The following is a 21,466-nucleotide window of genomic DNA, read 5'->3' as shown; positions in this document are numbered from 1 at the left end:
CGGCTGCGGGAGGATTTGGAGAGGGTGTGCTGAGAGGGGGCCTCTCCGGATCCCATCCCAGGTGAGAAGAGGTCTGGTACATCCCAAGAGTCTGGACTGATCCGGGTACATACAGGGAAAAGAAAATTGGTTCTTACCTGATAATTTTCGTTCCTGTTGTACCACTGATCAGTCCAGAGTCTCGCCCACTTGGCGCATAGAGATATTGGAGAGTCCACTCTTTCAACATTTATTTACTTCTAGTCTGCAGAACGATCTTATTTACACTATTTAATGGGTTTGGTTCACAGTTGGGGTTAGTGATCCAGTTCGAGTTTACAGTTCGTGTATATAGTTAGTTTGGTTTTAAACCATTCTGCTTTGACACTGAGTAATACTGGCAGACTGTGGGTGGCACCCTAGTATATAAGGCAGAGTCTGTCAAACTTTCTCTATCTCCATCTGCTGGAGGGAAGGCAAAACCCAGGAGTCTGGACAGATCTGTGGTACTACAGGAATGAAAATTATCAGGTAAGAACCAATTTTCTTTTTCCTGTCGATAGCAGGGCTGAATTAGCCATGCTGTCATGGGAACTGTCAATCAGGGCCCGGGAGGCAGAGATTCCTAAGAAGGAAACAGAGCTTTGCACTGTGCGGCTGAGCGTGAGTTCCCGCGCAGGAAACAGTAATCTCCTCTGTCTGTTTCTTTCTGCGAGCGGAACTTCGCACTCCTCAGCAATTATTTTTGTCAAGTGATTATAAGATGTTGAAAAAGGCACCAAGGCCGTCCGGCTTTAAGCCTTGCTCATGCGGCATGATTGATATTATAGATGCCTAGGACCGGATCATCCCCAGAAAACCTGTGTGCTTTGCGGGAAAATGTCTCCAAGAGCCCAATGACAATGGGCTCAAAAAATAGAGGACCTAAAGGCCCGGGTTCGGGCTTCCTGTGCCCCACCATCCAAGGCACATTCTTCCCCAGGGCCAGTAAAAACAAAAGGCCCACAGGTAAGACGAGCCGCGTCTATGGAGCCACTCCCCTCCAGGACTGGAGGGCAGGACAGGCCCAAGGAGACCACCAGAGGCAGAGAAGCCCATTGGTCTCCTCACAGACCCCATCGGGTCCAATCAGGGTCGAAGCGTACAGAGGTGCGTCAGGTACCGACGACGCACATGGAGAAACATAGCCGAGTGAAGGATGCGCCGGGTTATATGCTGTCGGCGCCAGAACATGCGCAGTCAACGCCGAAAGCAAAACAATTGGTGTTGAAGACGTTGCGGCCATCGACGCATCGCGTTGAAAGCCCGAAGCGATCGATACACGACGCATAACCGGTGCGAAGCTCGACGCCAGTGTCTACTCTGGCGCCAAAATCGACGCATGCAGAGCCTACGACGCATCACTCGACGCATGGCAAACATTCAGAGAGGAAATTGATACAGCAACCGACGCATGTGATCCCAATAATGCGAGACTCGACCCATGATGCGGGAATTCCAGTCAAAGCAAAAACATCAACGACAAAACGGTCAGAGTCGACTCATATCGGAAAAGACTCGACACATTTAGCTACCACCTTCGGGCGGGAAGGTCCAAAAGAACAACTAGCAGTTGGGACTAATCTCCCAAGCAAACATAGTAGACCCAGGTCTCAAGGCGGTCATGGGAGCCATTCAGGGGATCCAAGCGACCCCATTCAATCACTTCAAGTCCTCAATCATTACAGCATTCGCCGTTATCAAGAGGACAATTGATACAAGAGGTTTCATCAGAAGAGGAATGCAGAGAAGTACCATCCCGATCCTCCTCCTCCTCATCTAGCTCAGGGGTTTACTCTGACCTCTCTTCAAGGCATTCACACAGAGAAAGGGACCAAACCTTACAAGAACCTCTCATGAAAAAGAGGAAATTGACTAAGGACCTCCTTCCACAACCACAGAAAGTGGGAAAGGGAAGGGAAGATATTTTAGTAGCAGCTATATCTCCAGGTCGCAAACAACGACAATCGAAGCTTCACATGCCGCCTCAAGCGCAGCAGGCATTTTCAAACTTATCTGAAGCGCTTTTAGGGTTCTTTGACTCCCTTCAATGTGCTTTTACTCTCCTTCCATCTCCGGCGTCTAGTCTACCCTGATCGGTGATGACATTGAGGGAGCCAACACCAGACCCCATAACAAAAACCCCTCCACCAAGTCCATCTCCACCAGTACCGCTTTCACCATCTCCGGTACAATTTCACTCCCCTCAGACTCTCCAGATACGTCCACGGGGTATCCTTCGGACCCACCAGATGACCCTCCTGAGCCGTACTCTCCCCCAGAGGACTTATCATACCAAAATTTTTGGAAAAAGTGGGCTCCATCCTCCAATTAAATGTACAAAAAGTACCGGATCCTAGATCAGAGACCCTAGGCCTACTCAAGATCTTTGATTTGCCGGCGGAGCCGATGTCCCTACCATCACACACCGTTCTTGACGTGGTCTTTCAGAAGACGTGGGAGACACCACTCACCACGGCGCCAGTATCACGTAAAGCAGATTTAAAGTTCCACATGCAGCAGTCCCCTTATTTCACACAACCACAGCTTCCTCACAATTCCATAGTGGTCGAATCAGCTATGCAGCGAGCTAAAAAATCAAAGTTGCATGCATCGGCCCCACCAGGTAGAGAGAATTGCTGTTTGGATGAATTTGCACATAAAACATTTCAATCCTTCATGCTGTCCGCAAGAATCAGACAGCATCAATTTTACATACTCCAATATCTGTATGAGTGTGTTCAGGCAGTTAAGGGCTTGCTATTCACCTCGGACATCTCCACGCAATCCACACAACAGCCTCTTCTCGACATTGAAGAGGGCATCCGTCATTTACTTTGGCTGGTATACGAGGCATTTGAGTCCTCCTCCAGATTGTCCGTGACAGCAATTGCAGCTCGCCGAACAGCGTGGATGTGCTCCATAGACCTGAAGGATGCATATACCCACATCCCGATACACAATGCTATACAAGCCTTTCTTCCACAGCTAAGGGGACGTTGAGTAATAGTATACACAGACAACCAGGTAGCAATGTTCTACATAAACAAGCAAGGAGGGTCAGGTTCATGGACCCTTTGCAGGGAAACACTGATCAACTTTGACCACGCACATTGCCATTCAATTTATCTACAGGCGACTTACCTACCGGGAGTTGTAAATGCACGAGCAGACAGGCTCAGCAGAGTATTCTATCCTCACGAATGGACACTCAATCATCAAGTGACTCTCGATATCTTTGCTCAATGGGGAATCCCATCAATAGATCTCTTCCCCACAGAATTCAATGCGAAGGTTCCTCGGTTCTACTCGGTTTGGCCCACTCAATACGGTAGCGCAAGATGCATTTCTCCTCCCTTGGACGGAGGAATTGATGTATGCATTCCCTCCAATTCCTCTGATCACCAGGACGATTCAAAAATGTATCCAGGATGCAACACTACTGATATTAATAGCCCCGGCAGCCATGGTACATCTATCTACTGGACCTCTCCGTAGCAGAACCAATTCAATTACCAGATCTACCAGATCTCTTAACGCAGGAAGGGGGAACTCTTCAACACCCGATGCACACATCCCTCCACATGACAGCATGGAGGCTGAGTGGCTCCTCCTGACAGAACAGGGCATTTTGTTACAAGTGCAAGAGGTTATGTTGAACTCAAGAAAGCCTTCCACTACACGGGCTTATGGGTTCAAGTCTTGGTGCACGTCAAAGGGCATAGAACCATTGAACTGTTCGCCAGAAGTCCTTCTGGACTACCTTCACAGTTCATATCAGGCAGGATTGGTGACAGCAGCACATAGGGTCCATCTCAGTGCTATTGCCGCCTATCATAGGCCACACCATGGACATCCAATTTCGCTTCACCCATTGATCCCCCGATTCCTAAGAGGCTTACTGCACCTCCGACCACCGGTTACTAAGCCTCCAATACCATGGAATCTAAACCTTATCCTGGAACAACTAATGCTTTTTCCCTTTGAACTGCTTGACTCAGCTCATATAAAATACCTCACATGGAAGGTGGTATTTTTAGTAGCAGTGACTTCTGCACGTCACGTCAGTGAACTTCAGGCCTTAGTCCACTATAGCCCGAAAACACCTCAGTCCACTATATTTATATATATATATATATATATATATATCCACCTTAGTCCACTATAGCCCGAAAACACCTCAGTACGGAATCCCTACTCCTCTCCCTTACAAATACCATCATCAAAGGAATGGATTCCGGTAACTCCTATCTCATTGCCATGCTAGATATTTCCGCCGCTTTCGATACCGTAAATCATAGCATCCTCATCAACACTCTCATCAGTATAGGAATTTCAGGTACTGCTCTTTCTTGGATAAAGTCCTTCCTCCAAAACCGTACCTACACAGTCCTCACCGACAACTTTACATCCCCCCCCTGTTAATCTCGACTGTGGCGTCCCCCAAGGATCCTCCCTCTCTTCCACCCTATTTAATATTTATATGCTCCCCCTTACAAACCTCCTCTCCAACCTTGGTATTACACACTTCATCTATGCGGATGATGTGCAAATCCTCATCCCCTTCACTAACTCTGTACTCACTGCACTCCAAAACTGGAACACCATTCTCGCCTCCATAAACCAGCTCCTCACTAACATGCACCTTGCCCTCAATCCGCAAAAAACTGAACTCCTCCTCATCTCCTCTAGACATGCATCCATACCCATTCCCTCCACTCTCCATTCCCCCAACTTTCTCTCTGACACAAGAAACCTGGGTGTTATACTTGATAACCAACTAACCTTCAAACCATATATCAAATCTATCCTTAGCAGCTGCTATTTCAAACTACAAACCCTCAAAAAACTCAAACCCCTTCTCTACTTCTCTGATTTCCGTACGGTACTCCAATCTATAATTTTTTCAAAAATTGATTACTGTAACGCTCTCCTACTTGGACTCCCTGCTACCCACATCAAACCTCTACAACTCCTTCAAAACGCTACTGCACGCATCCTCACTAATGTCAATAAGAAAGACCACATTACTCCCACCCTCATTGATCTCCACTGGCTTCCCATTCACTCACGAATTATTTACAAGACCCTTACCCTCATCCACAAAAGTATTGCTAACAAACATTACAACTGGCTAAACCCACCTTTCCTCCCTCGTACCTCCACAAGACCCACCCGTTCCTCTCTCCATGGAACACTTATTCCTCCTTCCATAAAATCCACTAGACTCATCTCCACCACCAATAGAGCCCTTTCCCTCGCAGGCCCCTCCCTTTGGAACTCTATGCCTCTTGACCTACGCACCGAAACCTCCACACCCACTTTCAAAAAGAAACTCAAAACCTGGCTCTTTCTCCAAGCATACCCCCAATCATCATCATCACCTACTAACACCCTAACCTGACCATCATCTCTCACAACACCCCCCCTTCAGGACCTACACCCAACACCCTCCCCCTCTAAGGAATTACAAACCTCTCACTTAACCTCCTGCATATAAAAAAAAAAAAATGTTACTTAGTACAACCTCACATATAACCCCTCCTCAACGACTGTTGTTTTCGCGCTTATACAATTTTGTATATAACCAGTGTACATATTAATTGTTCCTCGAATCCCTGTACATATCTTATCCTTATGTATCTATCTCCCCCGCCCCCTCCTTTGTCTCGACTACCCCTATCCATCCCTCCCCCAGTTATTTAGTTACTTGCTCTGTTACTCCGTTCATGTTACATACTGTTTTCTGTAAAGGCTTTGCCTATATATCTTTTGGTTGTAAGTTACTTGTAAACCGGCACGATGTGCAAACGGTTGCCGGTATATAAAATTAAATAAATAAATAAATATAGCCCATATCGTCAATTCTATCATCATAAAGTAGTAATGAGAACTCACCCATCGTTCCTTCCGAAAGTGGTCTCTCAATTTCACTTAAATCAGTCAATTGAACTACCAATGCTTTTCTCTAAACCTCACAACAACGATAGAGAACATTCTTTACATACCTTGGACTGCAAGCGTGCTCTGGCTTACTATAAGCAGAGAACGTATTCTCCATCACGAGTATCACAATTATTTGTCTCGTTCCATCCTGAGAAGACGGGAACTCCGGTGGCAAAAAGAACCATCTCGAGCTGGATAATACAGTGCATTTAATTCTGTTACAGAAACCATGATTTATCTCTTCCTTCAGCACCAACAGCCCATCAGGTACGAGCAGTAGCGATATTGTTAGCTCATCTGAAAAACGTTCAGCCGAGTGACATTTGCAAAGCAGCCACCTGGTCATCTCTTCATACATTTACATTGCACTACTGCCTGGATCAACAATCATCTAATTGTGCAATGTTCTCTCAACCTAGCTTGATGGACTCTCTACCTGGGTAACATCAAGCTAGGTTGAGAGAACATTGCACAAATCTCATCTTTGAGTGAGTTTCCTCACTCCGAGGGTCATCAAATCTTCACAAGAGAGCACTGTTCTGTTCGTACATCTCACTTTGAATGTCAAAGTGGCCCCTAACCCCTACACTAATACCTAAACCTCACCCCGAGTTACTAGGTGGGCCTCCCATAGAGATATAAATACATATCTAGGGTGAGGGCATTATGGCTAGGCGCTCTCTCGCGCTCTCTCTCTCCTGACGGTCTGGATAGCTAGGCTGGCATCGTACCATACATTATGGTGCTATCGCATGCGATAAGCCCTTAACGTATGCAAAAACGCCTTATAGCATTTTGATAAATGACCCCCCAAGTCACTTGTGTTTTAGAATGAGTTCAAGAATAATAGCACAATGCTAGAAATATTTGGGGCCAAGTTAAACTGCCAACTGGCTAGTTCTTTGCCAAATGGGAGATTGGGTTCAATTCTTACCTGTGATTTTTCACCCTTCAGCTGGCCAGGACTGGAACTGCTACTGAAGCCCATAGAGGTGAGGAGGATTGAACCTGCTCTTGCTATTTGGCAATGCCTAGTGACTGATTAAAGAGCAGCAAAGGGCATGAGACAATATTTCCTGCCTATCTGCGCCAGTTTGGGTGCTTTGTAAAGATGATATGCTTGGACCCTGGAAGTGGGTGAGGGAGACTGAGTACAATTGCCAGCGCAAGAGTAACATTTGCTGGTGTAACAGATATTTAAAAAAAAATGAAAAGAAACATTACTTTCCTAGCATGTAGACAGATGGTCTCAGGACCAGTGGGTTATGCTCCCCTGCCAGCAGATGGAAATGGAGCAAGCTGATATCACAGTATATATACTCCTGCAGTATCCCAGTCTGCCAGTATTCTCTGTCTCCAGCAGATGGTGGACGTGCATCTCCCTATGGGGATTGTTGTGAATTTTGAAAGGAGAATTTTATATTGAGAAACTAAAGCCCTCTCTCCTGCGGTGATACCTAAAGGTCCCTCCCCCAGTTGAGAATTTCTGAGGTGATTTCTGTGGTCCCACAGAGATGTGCCTTTGTCCTAGCTGCTTGTACAGCTGAAAGACAGCGGGTACAGAAGGCCGAGCGTGGCAGTAATGGCAGATGCTCTCTTCCGCCGCAGCTGGAGACTGTCTCTGTACTTAGCCGGTAAGCACTGAGCTCCGGTAAGTTTAAAAAAGAAAGAAGAGCCTTTACCTACAGAGATGGGGGTTTTAGGCCTTCCTTTGGTTTCCATGCTCGGCGCGCCATCCTCACGTCGTTCCTACTCCCGTTGGGGTTAGGGGACCTTGCAGCCTGGCGGGTTGAGCAGCCCAGGTGGGCTAGGCCCCTCAGTAGGCTTTTTTCAATACACCACATGGTAGGCTGTGGTGGCGTTTTCACGCGTGCTTGTGCATGCTTTACTGCCCTCTACAGGACATCGGTGTGCGCAGTGCATTGACTCTGCACATGCTTTGTGCATGCCGTGCTAGGAATGACCTATATGCGCCTTACTTTTTTTGTGCATGATGATACGCTCCAGCAGGGCGCACTAGTTAGTGTGTGTGCCTTTCTGCGCTTATTACTGAAGCGCCTATAATTTGTGTGCACCACTTTTCTAAGCGTGAGCCATTTGAACGCGCAGTTACTGCCACTCATGGCGCCAGTAAACAAGAAGTTTAAGCACCTTTCTCTTTGTGTTGCCTGTCATATTAGGGCTTCTCAGTCTGACCTTTCTTCCAACATGTGTCAGCGCTGTTCAGATGCTCAGGAATAATTGTTTTCCTTGAATTTTGCTAAGCCTGGATCTTCTCATTCTGATGATGGTCTGGTTCTGTTTTGGCTGGAAGTGCGCGAGATCTTGATACTTCCTTGACTGGCTCCTCCGCAGGAGATGACAGTTCAGTTGGGCCCGCTCCAGTACCTTCTGGGCTTGGTCTGGATCCAGCTGCTTTTTCTTGGGTGGAGATTTTTCAAGGTTTACAAGCCACTTTGCTCACTCCAGTCAGGTCAGACCCTCAGCTGGTGGCCCCTCCCTCTTTTATTCCTACAGTTAAGTATCTTGGCATGCCTCGGTTTGCCACGGGTATCCTTGGTGGGGACTCGGATGGCATGGATGATGACGTGGATCCTGATTCCTTGGAAGATGGTGAAATTCCTCCTGGTTTGGAGCTGTATCAAGCCATGTTATGGTTCTTTCACAGAGATGAACTACCAGCCCTGATTTCCCAGACATTGAAGATGTTGGGAGTGCCTGGGGCAGATTCTTAGAGCCAAAGAAGAATCCTAATTTGGTCTCCTTGCATAAAGCCTCTTACTTTTTTCCTATTATGGACGCCATTCAAGAATTGATTGATCTTGAATGGGTCGCCCTGGAGGCAAATTTCAAAGAGGGTCAGGCACTGGAAGGCCCATACCCTTTGGATCCAGCTGTGAGAAAGCGTTTGCATTTTCCCAAAGTGGATGCCCTTGTCTGCACCATAGCTAAATGGAAGGAGGAGCAGCCTTGAAGGATGTGCATGATAAGCAGATTGAATCTATCCTTAAGCAGGCTGATTGCTTCCTGTTGTGCTCTTGTGGCGTGTTCTTGTCTGCTTCTCTCTCAGGAGGTGGATGATTCCAGGGTGAATTCCAGAGCAGTTATGGAACCTGCTGCTGCCTTTTCGGGAAATTTGGGCTCTGATTTGGTCCATACCTCAGCTAGAGGAGTGGCTTTGGTAGTGGCGGCCAGACGTCATCTATGGTTGCGGAATTGGTCAGCTGACACAGCCTCCAAGGCTAATTTTACAAAAATGCCCTTTAAAGGCTCACTCTTGTTTGGGAGCAAGTTGGAAAAGCTGGCCAATAAGTTGGGCGAATCTCCAGTTCCCCAGTTACCAGAGGATAAGAAGCAGTTGCAGTGCCTCTTTTCTATGAGGGGTCATCTCAGGGGTTCCAAGCATTTTTGTCCCTACAGAAACCTGACCTTTCAGAGGACTCTGCATTTTGGTAGGTCTCAGTCCTTTCAACCCCAACAGTCCAAGAGAGGAGCAGGCTCAGGTGGTGGACCGTCCCGAGCTTCCCAATGAAGGTTTGCTGACCCACCTTCAGGAGGAAGAGATAGGGGGACATCTCTCTCTTTCATTAGAGGTGGATCGAGATCACATCGGATCAATGGGTCCTGGAAGTGGTACGGGAAGGATATGCGCTGGAGTTTCGCAGCATTCCTCAAGACGTGTTCATGGTGTCTCCTTGCCACTCCCCGCAGAAGAAGCATGCAGTGGTTCCCCTACCTACATCTCAGGAAAATACGGAGTGCTATTCTGTTAATTTTATTGAAGTTTTTCTTGGCTTTAGTTTTGGGTGAATTTTCTTTAAGTACTATAGTAGTTTCAGTTTTGCCTATTTTCCAAGGGCTGCTGGACTCTTCTGTTGTGTAAGTTACAAGGAGTTGGGCTAATGAAACTGTTAAAGAAGCCCAATATTCTTTTGTTTGTTAAGCCAATTCTGCATTATGACTATTTGTGTAGGAGAAAGCTCTTGTGTTCTTCCTTCTGTTTTATAGAAACATAGAAATGACGGCAGAAGAAGACCAAACGGCCCATCCAGTCTGCCCAGCAAGCTTCACACACTTTTTTCTCTCATACTTATCTGTTTCTCTTAGCTCTTGGTTCTATTTCCCTTCCACCCCCACCATTAATGTAGAAAGCAGTGATGGAGCTGCATCCAAGTGAAATATCTAGCTTGATTAGTTAGGGGTAGTAGGGGTAGTAACCGCCGCAATAAGCAAGCTACACCCATGCTTGTTTTACTCAGACTATGTTATACAGCCCTTATTTGTTGTATTTCTTCTCCCCTGCCGTTGACGCAGGGAGCTATGCTGGATATGCTTGAAGTATCAGTTTATTCTTCTCCCATGCTGTTGAAGCAGAGAGCCATGCTGGATATGCATCGAAAGTGAAGTATCAGGCACATTTGGTTTGGGGTAGTAACCGCCGTAACAAGCCAGCTACTCCCTGCTTTGTGAGTGTGAACCCTTTTTTCTTCTCCCCTGCCGTTGAAGCAGAGAGCTCTGCTGGATGTATGTAGTATCAGTTTTTTCTTCTCCCCTGCCGTTGAAGCAGAGAGCTCTGCTGGATGTATGTAGTATCAGTTTTTTCTTCTCCCCTGCCGTTGAAGCAGAGAGCTCTGCTGGATGTATGTAGTATCAGTTTTTTCTTCTCCCCTGCAGTTGAAGCAGAGAGCTCTGCTGGATATGTGTAGTATCAGTTTCTTCTTCTCCCCTGCCGTTTGAAGCAGAGAACTATGCTGTATATGCATAGAAATTGAAGTAACAGGCTTATTTGGTTTGGGGTAGTAACCGCCGTAACAAGCCAGCTACTCCCCCCTTTGTGAGTGCAGATCCTTTATTCCACATTTCCTCTTGCTGTTGAAGCTAGAACGATGTTGGAGTCACAGTAAGCATGTGTACGTTTATTGAATAAGGGTATTGTCTCCAGGCAATAGCCATCATTCTGGCGAGTCACCCACTCTTCATTGGCGGCCTCTTGACTTTATGGATCCACAGTGTTTATCCCACGCCCCTTTGAAGTCCTTCACAGTTCTGGTCTTCACCACATCCTCCGGAAGGGCATTCCAGGCATCCACCACCCTCTCCGTGAAGAAATACTTCCTAACATTGGTTCTGAATCTTCCTCCCTGGAGCTTCAAATCGTGACCCCTGGTTCTGCTGATTTTTTTCCTATGGAAAAGGTTTGTCGTTGTCTTTGGATCATTAAAACCTTTCAAGTATCTGAAAGTCTGTATCATATCGCCTCTGCTCCTCCTTTCCTCCAGGGTGTACATATTTAGATTCTTCAATCTCTCCTCGTACGTCATCCGATGAAGATCCTCCACCTTCCTGGTCGCCCTTCTCTGTACCGCTTCCATCTTGTCTTTGTCTTTTTGTAGATACGGTCTCCAGAACTGAACACAGTACTCCAGGTGAGGCCTCACCAAGGACCTGTACAAGGGAATAATCACTTCCCTTTTCTTACTCGATATTCCTCTCTCTATGCAGCCCAGCATTCTTCTGGCTTTTGCTATCGCCTTGTCGCATTGTTTCGCAGACTTCATATCATTAGACACTATCACCCCAAGGTCCCTCTCCTGCTCCGTGCACATCAGCCTTTCCCCCCCCCCCCCCATCGAATACAGTTCATTCGGGTTTCCACTCCCCATATGCATGACTTTGCACTTCTTGGCATTGAATCTCAGCTGCCATATCTTCGACCACTCTTCCAGTTTCCTTAGATCCAGTTTCTGGATCAGAAGGATTTCAGTTAGGTGTTTTCTAACTTTTATTTATTTATTTATTTCTTTTATATACCGACGTTCGATCGAGATATCACATCGGTTTCCAGATAACTAAAAGAATAGGGTAGTAACAGCCCTATTTTACATTATAACATTGTAATAAATATAATAAATTATAACATTGTAATAAAATATAACGAATTGTAACAGAAATAACAGGATTACATGGAACATTTGATATAGTATATAACATATGTACATAAATGACTTGTTGATGAGGATATTTTAAGGTTAAGGTTGGCAAGGAGGGTTGAAAGGGGGGAGGGGGGGATAGGTGGGAGGAAGGTGGTGCAAGGGAGGGAAGATGGTGGTGCGAGATGCTTGTGTAGGGGGCGTGGTGTGTTGCAGTTGCATTTGGGCAGGTTACGTGTCAGGTGGGAAAGCTTTTAGGAACAGCCATGTTTTGAGGTGTTTTTTGAAGACTTGCAATGAAGGTTCATTTCTGAGACAGGTGGGGAGGGAGTTCCATAAGGTGGGGCCCGCTATTGTTATGGCTCGTTTGCGGGTGACGTTGAGGTGTGCAGATTTGAGATTGGGTACGGCTAGGAGGCCAGTGTTGGTGGATCTGAGAGTTCTTTGAGTAGGGTAAGGTTGTATTCCGTTGTTTAGCCAGTTCATATTGTTGTTGTTTATTTTTTTGTGCCTTCTGATGAAATATAACTTCTGATGAAATAAGATGTGTCATGTAATCTCTCTTTCTTTCTAAATATTTAAAAAAAACCACTGGAAAGGGAGTTTTCCACCATCCTACCTAAGCCTGTTTTATTGCATTTAACTTTGGACATTTTTTTTTTGGTTTTTTTTAGCAAGAAAGGTGCTGATACTCACTTTCACAACATGGATATTACCTGGCCCATGTCTCAACAGTCTCTCTCAACCTCCTCTGCTCCCCAGCAGATGCTTGCTGTCTGAAACAGTTGGATCTTCTGCTCCCCAGGTCAGCAGAGGCTGGGGCTGTTGTGTGTGATCAGTCATCAATGGGTTGCCCCAAGTGCAAGCAACTGGAAGTCAAAACAGACAACATTAAAGGCAAGGAAGGGCACTTTGAAGAGAAGTCCAGGTACATACAGGTTTAATGTATTTGACAAAGGTAACGCATGAGTTCCTGCAAATTTTATTTAAATGTAAACCGATGTGATATGTAAAATCGAACACCGGTATATAAAAATTGATAAATAAATAAATAAATATAATCAAGAATAGCTAGACAACATCGGGCTAAACCGAACATCTTCCTTTCAAGTTGAGTCCTCAACTACTGGTGGCCAGCAAGACATCTGTATGGGGTGGTTTAGGCTCCAGTCTAAGGCAAGGAGCAAGTGCCTGAAGCAAGCAGGAAACTGGAGCAGACCAGGAGACCAAGAATATGAAAGGAGTCAAGCAGCATTGCTGGAGTCAAGAACAAGAGGCGACAAAGTCTTCCAGGCTCCGATAGGAACTGAGCTGGAATATGAAGACCAAGCTCTGGCAAATAGCTGACAAAATGATGCGGATGCAGATACGGCGCTGCTCTCTGCATTGGTGGTGGGGTGGAGGGGAATTAGGGCTGGAGGGTACTGGAAGCCAATAGTAACAGGTGGGAGAGAGAAAAGGGGAAAAAAAATGGATAAAGTGCGTAGCTTGCTGGGCAGACTGGATGGGCCGTTTGGTCTTCTTCTGCCGTCATTTCTATGTTTCTATGTAATGGCCACTGGAGGGAAGTGAAGAGCACAGAACTGGAACAACTGAGCAGATAATACAGAGGCAAATACATGATTGGATCCTCACACTGTGGAAGCAGCGTTCACAGACTCCGGGGGAATGGGGAGAGTCATGTTCATCGTGTAAAGGCGACACCTAGTGAATGGATTCAGGACCTATGATTGCAGGGTTTTTGAAGGAGCCCTGGTCCAAGATCAACAATAGTAGTAGTAAAGGGAAAGCGGGGTATCATCAAAGAGTCATGTCACTTTGAAGGTTCATGGAGAATGTTTTTCTTATCTTGTACCAGAAGTATCACTAATGAGTTAAATGAATAAGTTCCAAAAAGTGTGCTCATAGAAATCCCATATCCCAACACAAGCCATGTTTCGCCACAGGGCGATTATTAAAAAGGCTACGAAAGCATATACATACTGGTAGAGCCTATTATGAGGTCTTGATGGTCTTTCATGTCTATGGAGGTAATTCTTGTTTAGAAATTACATTAGAGCCATGTAACTAGAGGACTATTAGTTACATGAAAAGTTAAGGGAAACAGTTGCTCAGATCAAGGAGCAAAATGTGGCTGTTCAGTCTCTGTCAACAGAGCGAACCGGGGGCGGGGGGGGGGCAGTAATTAACATTATTTTGATCAGTATAAATGATCATACTACCTCCGCAAGAAGTACTGATCGTACCAGCCTTATCGTCTGCCCATTTTTCAACAAATAATACAACAACCACAACCTGCTCAGCAAAGGGGATGCCAGACAAACCAGCGCACACCAAAGTCACAGCCACAGCCTCCTACAAAACCACAAAATAGTTTTTAACCAATTCATCGCCACAGCCACAGATCCCAGTCAGGGGCAGAATACAAAAGTTTCTACAGGCCTAGATAAAAATAACCACATACCAATGGGTCCTCAAAATAATCCAAACAGGGTACCATCTCAACTTCTGCAATTGAAGTTGCCTCACTCCGCACTCCCACCCTCAAATCCCAACCACCTAGTTCACCTAACTCAAGAGGCACACAAATTACTTCATCAAACTGCAATACAGGAGATACCACCGCAAGATTATAACAAGGGGTATTACTCTCATTACTTCCTTGTTCCCTAAGAAGATGTGGGATCTTCGCCCAATCCTGAATCTTAAGTCATTAAATAAGCATCTGTGTTGGGAAAAAATTCAAAATGACATTTCTGGGCACCATGTTACCCATCATCCAGCCTGAATGTGCTTTTGCGACTAAAGGATGCATATGCACATATCCCAATCCATCCCTTGTGTTGGCGCTACCTCTGCTTCAGGATTGGACAGATGCACTATCAAATCAAGGTCCTCCCATTTGGACTCTCATCTGCCCCAAGGGTCTTCATGAAATGCCTAGCGATAGCTGTGGCACACGTACGCCATTCCAGAGTACATCTCTTTCCCTATCTGGATGATTGGTTGATAGTGGCACCAGACAAATGGACACTAAATTCTCATAGTGAGACGACAATTCATTGCTTGGAAACTTTAGGATTTCTCATAAATTACAAGAAGTTGATGTTGCACCCAGCATGATGACTCCAGTTCATAGGAGCACAAATAGAGTCGATCAGCTCCAAAGCTTTTCTCTCCTATGAGAAGGTACTCAAACTTCACATTCTGGCCAAAAGACCGCAGCGCAAGAGAGCAGCAGTTCGCCATGTACTGGTTTTACTCAAACACATGGAAGCTGCCATTCACATAATCCCATTAACACCACTCCATATACGACGTTTATAGTGGGGGCTAAAAATCCAATTATGCCAGTTCTTTCAGCCTTGCCAACATGGATTCAACTAACTCAGTGGCACAGAAAGAAGATGGTGGCTACAGCCAAACATAATGGAAGAAGGCACCCCCTTACATCCAGTTCATCACCAGCTGCTCTTAACTTTGTCATTGATTGGGGAGAGTTCTGGAAAACCCACACATGCTCAGTACACTAAAACTTTAACTGACTTTGAGAGACAGCTCCGCATCGTGCCTTCTGATGATGCCACCCATTAAGAATGGCTAATTCATCCTGCTATCTATGGAAAACACTGTTTACGGTAAGCAAACTTGCTTTCCTGTGCTTTTACATGATCAATCTTGGATGGGGAATCTGATTGCTGTTGTTGAAATTAATTATCAAAATCTCTGCTATTTCAAGTAACAATCCATTCTTGAAAGGTCAAGGTCCCTGCTAGTTGCTCTGACTTCCTGAAAGTGAGATCTTGTTTTACAGCATCCATCTCTCTGTTGTGCAACTTGTAAACCCCACCATGGAAAATTAATTTGGAACCTCTGAAGCATATAAACATTTTTGGGAAGGCATGAGATCTGTTGTGTTGTAGCTAAACTGACTCTTGATAGTTGATACACAGGTTGCCACTATAGTACTTGTATCTCACTTGAAAGAATTAGCACTTCTCAAATCACAATTGGGAATACATAGCATATGTGGTATCTCTATGCATCCCATTCCATTCCTTAGGGCCTCATTCACTAAGCCACATTAGGCCATTCATTACATGAAAAATACTGTTTTTGTGCGGTAAATGCCATAATGCAAGATATCTGAAATATTTGTTTTTTATTTATTTGGTTTATATCTCGTATTAAAATGAGCCTATTAGCATGCAAATACATGCTAATTAGCTCATTAATAGTCTATCCTACCCTGAACCTTGCAAATCAAATAACGTAGCATGCCAAAAAATTTGCAAGTTGTGTTATTTGAACTGAAATTAGCTACTGTTTCAGAGTAGTAGCTAACTTCCCTCGAGAGCCTTTGGACATTAATGCACATCTGAGGCTCTTGGGGCCATGTCTTAAAAAGACTGCTTGGTCCCAAGCAGGTCCTCACCCAAAACTAATCAAAGCCCCTGGGGATCTGCATAGATCCCCTGTCCCCCCCCTCCCTTGGAAGTGGCTGTTGGTGACTAATTAAAAAAAACAAAAAAAAAATAACTTTATAGGAACGATCACAAGCCCTGTGCCAATCCCTCCCCTTCACCCAAAAAATCTGATCCCCAGAGGCCAGGATACTGAGAACCCCTCCCCCTCCCCTGGCTCCCCTAAACCTCCCCCCCTTTTCCACACAAGATCCCTAGTAGTTCAGTGGACACCGGCACCGCCAGACCCCTCCCTTTCACATAAGAACCCTGTAGCCTAGTGGACCCCTTAGCCCACCCCCTGGATCCCCTTATCTAAAAAGTCTTCCTGGTAATTAGTGCAAGCCCAGAATGCCCCCTTGGCTCTGGACATAGGCGGTGGCTATTTTCCAAAATGGTATAATCTGGCCTTTGCCACCTATCACGTGATGGAACAAAGGCCGGGAGGTGACGTTTTGGGAAATGACCACCTCTCGGAGCCTAAGGGGTGCTCCAGGCCCATACTTGACTACCATGATGACTTTTTAGGTAAGGGGGGAGGGGTGTCTGGGGAGCGTAGGCTAGGGTGGGGGTTGGGACCTACTAAACTACCAGGAATCTTGTTATGTGTAAGGGAGGGGTCTGGGAGCATGGATTTGGGAGGTCCACTGGACCACCAGAGATCGTGTTATGTTGAAGGGGGAGTTATTGGGGGGCTAGGTTGGGGCGGGACTCTGGTGGCCGGACTTTTTGTATGAAGGGAGTAGTCGGGGGCAGGACTTGCAATCCTTCCTATAAAGTACTTTTTTTTTTTTGATTAGGCGATAACAGCAGCTTCCAAAGACAGCCAGGGAGTGGGACAGAGAGTCTATATAGACCCTTGGGGGTTTTCACTAGTTTTGGTGAGGGCCTACTTGGCGCCCAGCAGCCCTTTTAAATGGCCGCCCCACAGTCCTGGGGTTGCCATCGCATGTTGTTGGGGTGGCTTTTGCTGCTGTGATATTTTTCCCTGTAGGAAAATACCACGGCTTAGTGAATGACCTCCCTTATTCTCCATTTGAGTCCTGGATCCGTAGCCCTGTTACGGCATTCTTGGAACGCAGCAGAACATGCTCCGAAATTAATTTGTAGCATTAATGTTTTAAAAAAAGCATTTTTATTGTCTCAAAAGATGTTTGGAATACAAACGAGCAGCCAGTGAAAATATGAGCTTACATGTCTGCAGTACTTTAAAAGCCAAAGTTCAAAGTCTGAAGTCACGCCTGTTAAATATTGATAGCAAACAATGCAAGGGAAGCAAACTTTGACTCTTCAGCCCCTAAAACCATCAATAGGAAGAGCTGGGCTCAGAGCTGTGAAGCGCACATTCAGGAAGAACTGTGAGTACAATCTGGTTTATTACTGTCAGATGGTTTTGAAGCTAATAGTGGCTGCTTTCTGTGGGAAGATACAACAACAAAACATGTTTTATCATCATAACACTGAAAATGACATTTTTTTAACCTTCTAGAAGAACTTGGTACTACTAGACCTTTATTGCAATCTCGGGCTTATTTAAATAAAGTTAACACACTGTATCTCAAAATGACTTGCATACAGAATATCTTGTTTATTACATGTTCAGATTTACTAACAAGAATACGCAAGCAGAGACCCCCTCCAAGCCACAACTACATCACAAATAAGGGGATCACAGATACTCTTAGAATTGCTGTTACATTGCAGTAGGGTTGATTCATCAAATTGTTAGGAGCACGGCCTCAGAAAAAATTGTTTTAATCTAATTGACATCCACCACCTCTTGCCACGCAATGGCCCCCAAGCGCTATCAGCAATGGACACCTCCGATCTCAGTCATCTGCGGGTTCAAAAGAACAGTCTTTTTAATCCTATAACTGCATTCTATTGATACATTTTTATTATTTTATGTACCTAAAGCACCCCAACTAAACTCTTGTCTTATTCAAAACCTCAACATCTCCTTGTGTGTCATCAATGTAGACTTAAAAAGTCTATTTGCTTATCTTAAATTGATGAGATCTCCCTCTGTGTTCTCACTTTACACTCCAAAATTGAAACACCCGACATAAGCCCACATTTTGGCAGACGCTGCTGCCTGCTTCAGGGGTTACCAGTTAAACTGGGAAAACCATTTCTAGATATCGCTCTGCCAACTGTTTCAAGGGTTCCTGATCATGTATTATAACGATAAGTCTTGCCTCGATATTCACCTGAGCGTGACGGAATGGTGGTCAAACAGGTGGATAAGGCGATGGCAAAAGCCAGAAAGCTGCTTGAGTGCATAGGGAAAAGAATGGTCAGCCCTTGCATAAGTCCCTGGTAAAACGTCATTTTTTTTGAATACTGTATATAATTTTGGAGAGCGCACCTTCAAAATGATCAATGAGCTTCATTGTAAGGCATATGGGAATAGACTTAAATATGTATCTCCTAGAGGAAAGGCAAGAGAGGGGAGTTATGATAGAGATATTTAAATACCTCGGAGGTACTGATGCACAGAAGGTGGATCTCTTTTAATGGAAAGGAGACTGGAGCGAGGCGTCACGTGATGAGGGTGAAAGGGGGGTAGACTGAGGAATAATCTAAGGAAGGTTTTCTTTACAGAAAGCGATGGATGCATGAAATTAGCCTCCCAGTCGAGTTGGTAGAGACAAAGACAGTATGAGGTAGATTTTAAAAGCCTTGTGTGTGCAAAAAATGGCCACATAAGTGCGCCGCATGGGAGTTACGCGAATTTTAAATAGCTAGGAAGGATGTGTGTGCATCGATGTACCCGTGCCCAGAAAAAGGAGGCAGCAAAGGGGCAGGGCATGGGTGTTCCAGAGGCGGGGCCAGCCCTGACGCGTGCAACCCCTAATTTTCCTCAGCCGGTGCGAGTGTTACATGTGACGCTTTGCTACAGCTCCTCGATAGGTGTAATAGTTGGGGGAAGAGAATGAGAGAGAGACAGCCTCTTTATAGTGCTCAGTCTGATACTCTATATATGGACCATTGTAAGGGGCACTTTGATTCGGGGTGAGGTTTCGGGAGGTGGTGTTACAGACACATTCAGAGGTATCTATTGTAAAACTGGCAACAGTAAAGTGATGAAAAGGAGTTGATTTGTACATCGCAGCTAGCAGGGACTGCAGTGTACAAATCAACTCCTCTTGTTCGGTTTTCATCACTTCTAAGGTATCAGACTGAGCCTTATAAAGAGTCTCAACTAAGATGTGTGTGCAGAGCCGCAGACATACGAGCGTGAGGAGTATTTTAAAACCTACGTGTACAGTTTATAAAACAGCGTGTACCTTTGTGCCACGGCCCTTTTAAAATGTACCCTTATCTGAATTCAAGTAAGCCTGGAAGAAGCACGGGGGATCTCCGAGGGAGTGATAGGGACTGTAGAGCTGAGCAGTACTGTGGATGGGCCAACCAGCTAAGCTGTATGATATCTTTCTGCCATCATATTTCTCAGTTTCTAACAAGGAGTTTAGCACACAAAAAATGTGCACAGCGACATGAATAGAACGGTCTGCACAAATTAGTGATGCCACCATGCAAATCCCATGTTACACAAGGCATTAGCTATTATACCCCAGATCTCTCCTGTCTCTCTTCTCCTCTAGGATATACATATTTAGATACTTAAGTCTCATCTCAGAGGGTTTTGAGATATATATAAATATTTTTAAAGCATTAACTTTAGTGAGTTGGCCCTGTTAGTATAGGTACCTGAGGCAAAAGAAAATCGTGACTTCTGTAAGATCACAGCAAACAGTGGGACAAGCAGAACTTGATCTCATTTTCCCAGTTCCCAGACCACTATAATAAACACTAGGAGATCACTGCTGCCTTTGAGAACCTGCTGATTTTGCTTTAACCAGATGAAGGGAGTGTAGCTCTTGAAAGCAGTCATAATAAAAGGTATCACCTATGACTTTTTTATTGACTTTTAATTCTACCTAATTATCAAAGATATGTAACCTTCTCAGCTGTGGGGAGCATTGGGGTCACCCAAGGTGGGGGAAACATTTATCTGGGGCCAGGATAAGCTGCAGGGCCAGGGACACTCCCACGAAGTAAACCCTTGTCCACTCAGAATTTCTGCTCCAACCAAAAAAAAAAAATAATTTACTAAATAATCTTCTGCATGAAGCATTGTAGCAGAAACAGTAACAGTCCAACAAAAGTTAAGTTCTCAATAATACTATAGCTTCCCAAACAGTGCTAGAGTAGACTAGCATTCTCTTCTCTTCATGCCTGTCCTGGCCCCCTCTTCCTTTCCATGTCCAGTTCAATTTACTCACAATGTCCTGTGTCCTGATCAGTTTAAGGAAAGTATCCCCCTCTGGGTCTGCAGACAGCATCCTCTGAGCCCCGTGCAGGGGCGGCTCAAGGCAATCTGCTGCCTGAGGCGAGGAAAATAAAAAAGCCCCCCCGCCCCAAGACACGGTGCAGGTCAAATTACAGAGGTAGGGGTGGTTTTCCCCCTTGAGTCTAGCCCTTTTGGTGATTTGAAATGCTGGGGTAAGGGGGGTAAGACGATGTTCATGGTTCCCAGAGGAGTGGCAGATAGAGTGCTAGTGATATTCCAGGAAAAATCCTGCAAAAAGCAAGTTGCTTGGAACCCATATGGTATTAGGCCTATTGTAAAGTGTGTTAGCTGTGAGCTTGACCTTCAAAAGTCATGAGTAAACTGGATTACAAATTACAGTACAGTAAACTTCCCATACCAAAACAGCACTAACTGCCAGTGCTCAAACAGTATAAAGCATGAGAAGCAGCACTGCAAATATTACACCAGGCCTTAAAACACCAATACCCTCCTATTAGGAAAACAAAACAAGCTAAGAACATAAGAAGTTGCCATTCTGGGTCAGTCCAAGGGTCCATCAAGTCCAGCAATGGCCATTGCTGGACTTGATGGACCAAACTTTAAATAAATCCCATGCTACTAATGCTGGCAATAAGCAGCGCCTCTTGCCTAAATGAGTGTGACTAATAGCAGTTTATGGACTTTTCCTCAGGAACTTGTCCAAACCTTTTTTAAACACAGCTAAGCTAACTGCCATAACTACTTCCTCTGGCAACGAATTCCAGAGCTTAATTGTGCGTTGAATGCAAAAG

The 21,466-nt window shown here is 45.2% G+C and overlaps 1 protein-coding gene across 1 annotated transcript in view; it reads left to right on the top strand.

The window, feature by feature from the left end:
• Positions 1–17,637: 17,637 nt before the first annotated feature.
• LOC115087848 (malate synthase-like) overlaps positions 17,638–21,466 on the top strand; it is an 87,670-nt gene continuing 83,841 nt past the window's right edge. The window contains exon 1 of the mRNA XM_029595534.1: positions 17,638–17,715. The gene's annotated coding sequence lies outside the window, so the exon portion shown is untranslated. The remainder of the gene's footprint in view (positions 17,716–21,466) is intronic.

Source organism: Rhinatrema bivittatum, chromosome 1 (assembly GCF_901001135.1).
Source record: "Rhinatrema bivittatum chromosome 1, aRhiBiv1.1, whole genome shotgun sequence".
In the NCBI taxonomy this organism is placed as follows: domain Eukaryota; kingdom Metazoa; phylum Chordata; class Amphibia; order Gymnophiona; family Rhinatrematidae; genus Rhinatrema; species Rhinatrema bivittatum.
The sequence above is the reverse complement of the archived record's forward strand: the minus strand, read 5'-3'. Positions and strand labels throughout refer to the sequence as shown.